Raw genomic sequence first — 8,260 nt, forward strand, 5'->3', positions numbered from 1 at the left:
AGAAACTTGCTAAGAATTCTGTCCTCCTGGCCCTCCAAACCCATCAGCTCTGCTTACGAAGGGTTGGTACAGTATAAAAGGGTTCTCTTTGTCCCCAGCCTGTACCTCAGTCACTCCTGGGAATTTCCTAAGACACTATTGTCTGCCACCAGGATGTGAGATTTTGGGGGTTGGTACTTGAACTGATGCTTACTATTTTAGTGGTGCTGTATTTATTTTAATGTGTATTAGTTTGACAGAAAGGCTGGCATTGTAAATATTGAGTTGAAAAAATGAATCAATTTGAAAAACAATACTTGGTAGGTAAAATGGGTGGTATGAATATATGGCAAATTTGGGGAGAGGTGAACATGAATGATTGAAATTTGCAAAACACAGTGCCCGGAAAAGAGTCCAAAGGGAGAGAATTTCTTGTAGAGCTATTGAGTGTAGCATCCTCTGTAATAGTCAGGAGTCTTGATTTACAGATAACAGAATTTACAGGGGCTGGTTTGAGAAGAAAGGGATTTGTTTAAAAGTGGTAGGCAGCTTGGGACTTCCCTGGTGGTCCAGTGGTTAAGAATCTGCCTTCCAGTGCAGGGGACGCAGGTTTGATCCCTTGTGAGGGAACTAATATCACACATGCTACGGGGCAACTAAGCCCGCGTGCCACAACTACTGAGCCCACGCACCACACCTAGAGAGAAGCCCGTGTGCCGCAGTGAAGAGCCCACTTGCCACAACAAAAGATCCCTCATGCTGCAACTAAAGGCCGATGCAGCCAAATAAACAAATCAATAAATAACAAAAAAAAGTGGTAGGCAGCTTATAGACTTGTGGGGCAGGCTGCAGAAATGGCTCCTAAGCCATAGAACTGATCTGATAAGAAAACCGCTGCTACTGCCACTGCCACCAAACACTAAATGCCAGAACTTAGACTTACCTGTAACAGTGACGGCTTATGGCACTGAAGCCGCTTTTGCATCAAGAAAGTGACCTTCTCTCTGGGCTTCCCTGGTGGCACAGTGGTTGAGAGTCTGCCTGCTCATGCAGGGGACATGGGTTCGTGCCCCGGTCTGGGAAGATCCCACATGCCGCGGAGCGGCTGGGCCCGTGAGCCATGGCCGCTGAGCCTGCACGTCCGGAGCCTGTGCTCCGCAACGGGAGAGGCCACGACAGTGAGAGGCCCCCGTACCGCAAAAAAAAAAAGAAAGAAAGTGACCTTCTCTCCTCCCCCCAAAGCCAGGCAAATTCAAAGGCTCACGTGGATGTGTCTGGAGAAGTTTAGATCATCATATTTCAGTGTTCTTGTATCAGAGGAGGCTGAGGGATGTATTTTTCTAACTTTGTTGTAAGAACAAGACTGATAGCAGGGAATTTCTCCAGATGTCCAGCCATGCTTATGACCAATACCACAGTGAAAGAGCAGAATGAATACAAATACCCCGTACGTGGATACAGTAGCATAAATTTTGGCCTAGCCACTAGATGAAATGTTGGGCTCAGGGTTGCAGAGACAAGAGCCAGCCACCTGTGAAAATGCCTGTGAGCAGTGTTAAATGAAAGAAGTTTGGCCCCTATAAAAAAAAAATAGTACGTGTACAAGGTGGGAGTGGGGACAAAGTGGAAAACAATTCTGATTTTAGGAGGCTGTAATTTGCTTGGAGAAGGAGAGATTTTTCTTGCAAACATTTCTTTTATGTGATTACAGTTAAAGAAGTTTTTTGTGCAGAATCTTGAACTCTTTAAAAAAGATGCTCTTGAAATCAAACGACCTTCTTGGTCTCCCCAGCAGTGCATTCATTCTGCTCTATGACAGACACTTTGAGCTCCCGCTTAACAACTATTTTTTCCATCTTCCTGCAGTCAGGACCCTGATTTTGTTCAGGTGGCCCTTTCCCCAGTTCCAGGAATAAATCCTGACAGGGCTAGCCCACTTCTGCTGGTCTTATTCTCCTTGCCAGGGGGTTTGTTTAGGGTTACGTGTGTGATTCCTTTGGGGCTAGTGATTGGTAAGAGGATATCTACCTTGGGGAGGGCTTCTAGGAGAGGATCCCTCACTTTTAAGAAGGAGACACTGGTGAGATGGACATCCTTCAGATTCTGGAAGTTGTTGGGTCTGGATGGGAAGCCTGGAACTACTGTGCCCATCGTGCTCCCAGTCCATGATGAAGCCAAAATCCAGAAGAGGGCAAAGCGAAGAGGATCTTAGAAGTCTGGACTCCTCATGGTGTGAGATAACAAATGTCTTTATTGTTTAAGCCAGACTGTGTCAGAGTTGTCTCTTACTTGCAGCCAAATACACCCTAACAGATAAGTCTGCCTTACAGCACTTGGTACCCTGAGACATATTTCTTGGTTTCACTTGTCTGAGACTGAGTGACTTGAGTAGGGCAAGGACTGGGCTTCCTTTATCTCCGTATACTCTGTGCCTGGCCACAGTAGGCCTCTGTGCATGTTTACACTTGAACTATATTAATGAGCCTTCCAAACCGAAGGGTGCTACCACTGTGATGCTATGAACCTAACATATCCAAAACCGGACTCTCTGTATTCTCCCACAGTCTCCCTACACATCCGAATAAATGACACCACCTTTCTCCTTTCCCCTTATCTGACATCTATCCGTTACCCAGTCCCACTTGTTCTGTCTCCAAAATAAGGCTCAGTGTGGCCACTTCTATCTCCACTGTCAATACTGTGGTTCAAACCGGGATCACCTCTCCCCTAGGTTACCTCATGACCTCTCCAGTGGGTTTCCCAGCTTCTGTCCTTATTCTCAATACCTGTCAAATCCATCCTCCACACAGCAGCCAGATCAATCTTTAAATGTGATTCAGAAATGAATCCTCCCTCAGTGACTCCTTATTACACTTAGAATAAAATCCAAACTCCTGCTTTAAAATGGCTGAACTGTATGGCAGGTGAATTATATCTCAATAAACCTACTATTAAAAAAAAAAACCCAGAGTCCTCCCTGTGGCCCACAAGATGCATGATCTGGCTTCTGCCCACCTCTTTGACCCCCATCTCAGTACTATTTTCCTCTCACTCTCTCCCAGCCACACTGGCCATCCTTCTGTTCCACAAACATCCACCATTGCTTCTACCTCAGGGTCTTTGCAAATGTTCTTCCCTCTCCCTGGAATGCTCTTCCCTGGAGATTTCCCCACAGCTTGTTCCTTCTCATCTTCCCACCTCAGATGTCACCTCTTCTGTCACTCTCTTATCAATGGTCCTCTTTGATTTTCTTCATAGCATATAAATATCCAAAATTATCTCAGTAGTTTGCTTGTTTTGGGGGTTTGGTTTTTTGATTTTTTTTTTTTCTGTCTCATCAGCTCCTGACAGTAAGAACTTATTTTTCACTCTAGGAACAGTGCCTAATGCTTAGGTGAAGAAGTATTTGTTGAAAGAAGAATTTGTTGAATAATTTCAGTTGAGCGTTCAGTTAAGCACTGTGTTGGGCTTAAGTTTCTCGATGTCTTCGATGGAAGGCAAATTCTGTATTCACGTTCATTTAAAAAATAAAGGTGAGTCACTGGAACTTCTGGGGCTTCTGCTTTATTATCTGTAAAGTGGGGATGAGTGAAGAGGTTAAACCTGATGATCTCTAAGACCTTTTGTAACTCTAACTTCTAAAAGGAGATGGGGTCTGCTATAATTGAAATAGGTTCTGGGGTGACCCACAATTTAGTGGCAAATTGGGGACTAGGACCCAGAGCCTTGTTGTTGGTGTCACTCAACAGACTTATTGGAAGCTCAAGGGCATCCTTCACTCTTCCCCACCAGCCAGCCTGGCAGTGTCTCCTCAGAAATCTTTCTGGACGTTCTCCTTGGAACTAACCGCACTGCACTGCCTTGGCCAGGTCAGCCTCAGCCCTCTCCTGGACCACTGCCCCCGTCTCCTCTCTGCATCCAGTCCTAGCCCTCCCATACTGGCCCTGGATGCCCTTCCAAACGCAGAACGCTTATCACACTCATGTCACTCAGATGTGACTGGAGACATTCCAGTTGGAAACACTTTGTGAATGTCACACAAAAACTCCTAAGTAAAAGGCACTTGAGTGGCAACCTAGGTGTGTTAGTCATGCATGGCTTCCTAGAGGAGGCTACACTTTGAAGCCTGAAACCAGAGGGAGGAAGATTGGCAGAATTAGGGGAAATGGTGCGTGCAGTAGCAGAGGCAGAACCTGAGTAAAGGTGGAGTTCTTCAGCTGTCAGAATGTCCTGATTGAGCAAAGCATGATTTGCTTGGAGGGTAGGAGGTTCTGGTCAAAGCACCAAGGTTGAATTTGACATCCCAGAAAACAGGACAAAATAAGAGAAATTTCCATCTCTTGGGGTGGGGGAGGGTCAAGATGACCTCCAGAAGAAGCCCACAAGCAACCACTTCCCCTTCAGTCAGAGACTCCAGTTTTCCTTTGAAGAGCCAGCCTCTGCCATGCTCAGTCCATGGAGTTTGATTGGAGCTGAGCCCATCCCAACCTCAGGTGATAGGTCCGTGATCCAGTGTTTACCAGTCAGCATAATCTATTTCTCATAGTCACAAGTGTCTGTTCAGCGTTAGTATTCTGTTTCAACCCTCACTGGTGTGCTGAAGTGCAGTTCTGGCACTGACTGCCCAGAGTTAGCACAGGCCCTGCAAGTTAAGGGCTCACTCCTTCACAAGACCACACCCACTTCAGATGCCACCTGCAAGTGGGGTCCCCCAGCCATCTCTACTTCTGGTCAACTGCCTACGGATCTGGGAGTTTCCCATGACCCCCGTCAGGTTTGATAATTTACTAGAACAACTCAGAATGCAGGAAGGCACTATACTTACGATTACAATTATGATTACATTTTATAATAAAGGATACAAGTCAGGAACAGCTAAATGAAGAGCTACGTAGGGAGAGGTCCAGGAGGGTCCACAGAGACATAGAATCTGGGCACATCACCCCCACCCCCCCGACACGTCAGTGTATTCACCCACCAGGAAGCCCCACTGAGCTTCAGTGTCCAAAGTTTTTATTAGGGGTTTCATTACTTAGGCATGATTGATTAAATCACTGTCATGTGACTGAACTCAATCTCCAAGTCCCCTCCCCTCCCTGGAGGTCAAACTGGCTCAAAATCCCAACCGTCTAATCACAAAGTTGGTGTTTCTGGTGACCCCATCCTGAAGCTATGAGGGGCTTGCCATTAGTCAGCTTGTCAGCAGAAACTCGGGTGTGACCTGAGGGGCTCACGAATAACAGGCACATCTGTCACTGAGGAAATTCCAAGTATTTTAAAAGCTCTGTGCCAGGAACATGGGACAAAGACCAGACAAATTCTTTATTATACGATAGATAGGCATTGGGTGACCTAAGCTGAGATGATGAGACACAACCCTATTGCACTCGCTGGAATTACTGGGAAAGCTATGATCTTCTTCTGCTAGGATTATGAAGCTGGTAGAGTGTAAGCTTGGAATTCTGGTGGCCATCTTGCTATCTATGAGGGGAAAACCTGCCTGAGGAGGAAGACAGTCCAGAGGAAAGCAGAGCTAAGAGACAGAGAGCAAGTTCAGATGGACATCGTTTGAGCCTGTGGCTGGCTCCAGCCATGCCTAACATCATTCTACCTCTGGTTTTTAAATTCTGTAAACCAATAAACTCCCCCTCTTTTCATGTTTAAACTACTTAAACGGGGTGGGGGGGGTGTTCCTATTACTTGTAACTGAAAGAATCCTGAGTATTACATCCCCTGTTCGTAAGGAGGAAGAAGTGTTTTCCCTTTCATATTAATACCTTGGCTTAACCTGGGCCCTGGATCCATCCTTCCCACCTTCCCCAAACTTCACTCCTTCAATTACCATCCTTTCTACTGGCTCCTTTCCCCTAGGACTTCAGACATAATCAGGTTTCCCTCAGGATTGAAACAAACAAGCAAACCTTTCCACCCTCTAAAATTGCAGCCCTCTGTATCTCTCTCCTTCCCTTTTTGGCCAAATTGTAGGGCAGCTCTAAGCATTCCTCCTCCCACGTGTTCACCTTCCATTCATTCCTCAGTCCACTACCATTGGCTTCTGCTTCCTTTTCACTTCCCTAAAGATACTCTCAACAAAGTGACCAAGCAATCTAAGTCAGTGTATTCTATAGGAGACAATGACAGTGCCCAGTACCATGGATCCCTCTTTTGTCATTTGTGTGTGAAGTGTTTGCCCAATCCCCCCACACACCACACACACACACACACACACACACACACACACTGTATTCCCACACCCCCTGGTCTTTGGTGTGTGGTTTTTCTTCCAAATAATTAGACCTTCCAGATTTTTTTTTTTTTTGAGTACTGTCCTCAGGCTACTGGAGTCTTTGCTTTGACGAAGTGCCTGAGAATTGACATCTCCCAGGGGAAGCCCTAGTCTACAGCTGAGGGATGTTGGTATATGAAAGGCCCAGCTCCCTTGTTTCTGGATAAATCTGAGGGACAACTTACCTCCAGGGCTCCCTTGAGGGAGGAATCAAGCTGAACTACTCTCTTCCTGAGATCACATGTTTGCTTGGTTTCCTCTCCTGCTTCTCCCACTCCTTTACTAGTTTCTCCTGGGAGCACTTTTTAAATAAATCACTTGCACAAAAATTCTCATCGCAGAGTATGCTTCTGGAAAATCTTACCCAAGACAACATCTCAGCACTTTGTACTTCTCTTTCTTTGCCTGCCTGTTACATGTGGCTTTCCCCCCAGAATTAGATTTCAGGCTCTCTTCTCTCTACATATATTACTGGGATGATCTCATTTGTGTCCATGGCTTTAACCACTCCTCATGTCTGATCACGACCACACTACCTTGTGCAGCTGAGGCTGTAGAGCCATCTCTGCTGGACAGCTCCACCTAGTTGCCTACAGGCACCTCTTACACCAATACAGTAGTCATTAGGCACATGTGGCTATTTTAATTAATTAAAATGAAAACTTCGGTTCCGGGAATTCCCTGGCGGTCCAGTGGCTAGGAGTTGACGCTTTCACTGCCATGGCCCAGGTTCAATCCCTGGTCAGGGAGCTAAGATCCTGCAAGCCGTGCAGCATGGCACAAAAAAAAAAAAGAAAAAGAAAAGAAAACTTCAGTTCCTTAGTCACATTAGCCACATTTCAAGTGCTTAAAAGCTACATGTGGCTAGTGCCTACCAAACTAGGCAGTACTAATACAGAACATTTCAGTCATTGCAGAAAGTTTTATTGGACAGCTTAGACACATTTCCAAACCAAACCCATCATCACCAGCCCCTTACCTTTCTGTATTCCTCACCTTTTCTCTCTCCTGGACAAGGATGGGCCAACTACAGAGAAAGGGTATTAAGAGTATCAGGGAGGAGTGGGGGGTGATCACGGAACTAGAGGCCTTTCCATTGACATCTTTTTCTGAACTGGAAGATGGAATTGACAAAGACGGTGATGAAGACCTTAACAAAGGCCATCTGGGAGCTGATGTTAATTTGGTTAGATCTGGGGTAGAGATGGGGACAAAGGCTGGTTAGGCCAGAACTTGCCCTTCCACAATGATTTTTTCCAACTCCATACAGTAGCCTCAGCCTCAAACATCCTTGTGTGAGTCAGGGCATTTATCCATCTCCAATCTCGTGGGTCACGAGGCCTTTGGGTTTCAGGATAAGCACATGATCCAAGCCAATCAGCTAAAGTCAGTTCTGGAAATTTTACTGCAAATCTCAGAGAAAAAGACATGCTCCTACGAGAGTTGCTAAGCTACTGGGACTTAAGTTTGGAGCTATGGAAATCCATTTTGCCACTAAGAGAGGCATGGGGAGAGCTCAGCCTAGAGGTGAAGCACAGGTTCCCAATATCTTTTGGCCCTTTTATTTAGCTGTTCCTGAAGAAGCTTGATCCATTCTTTTCAATGGCTTGAGCCAAAAGACCCCCTTATTGCTTAGGCCAGTTGGAGCTGGGTCAGTGAGAGGCCTGATCGATTAGGATCTCATCGTGCTCATGATTTCGACTGCCCTCTACTACACCTTAATGAGTCTCAATTTCTGTATCTGGCCTTGATGTCTCTCCTCAGCTCCAGACTGTATGTCCACCTGCCTCCTGACGTCCCACAGACATGCCCCAAACTGACCTCATTATTCCTGCCCCCACAACCTTTATTTCCCAGTTCAGAGCTGGAACCTCCTAGAACCTCCAGTACTTTCCTCAGAGAAGCCAAGGTCGTAAGTTCAGGCTCCGCCTCCTCGCAGGGCCTCATCAAGGTCACCCGCATCTTCCCTCCCCCAGCTCTTTGGGGGCGGTGTCC

The sequence above is a fragment of the Pseudorca crassidens genome, chromosome 15 (genome assembly GCF_039906515.1).
Source record: "Pseudorca crassidens isolate mPseCra1 chromosome 15, mPseCra1.hap1, whole genome shotgun sequence".
NCBI classification, from domain to species: domain Eukaryota; kingdom Metazoa; phylum Chordata; class Mammalia; order Artiodactyla; family Delphinidae; genus Pseudorca; species Pseudorca crassidens.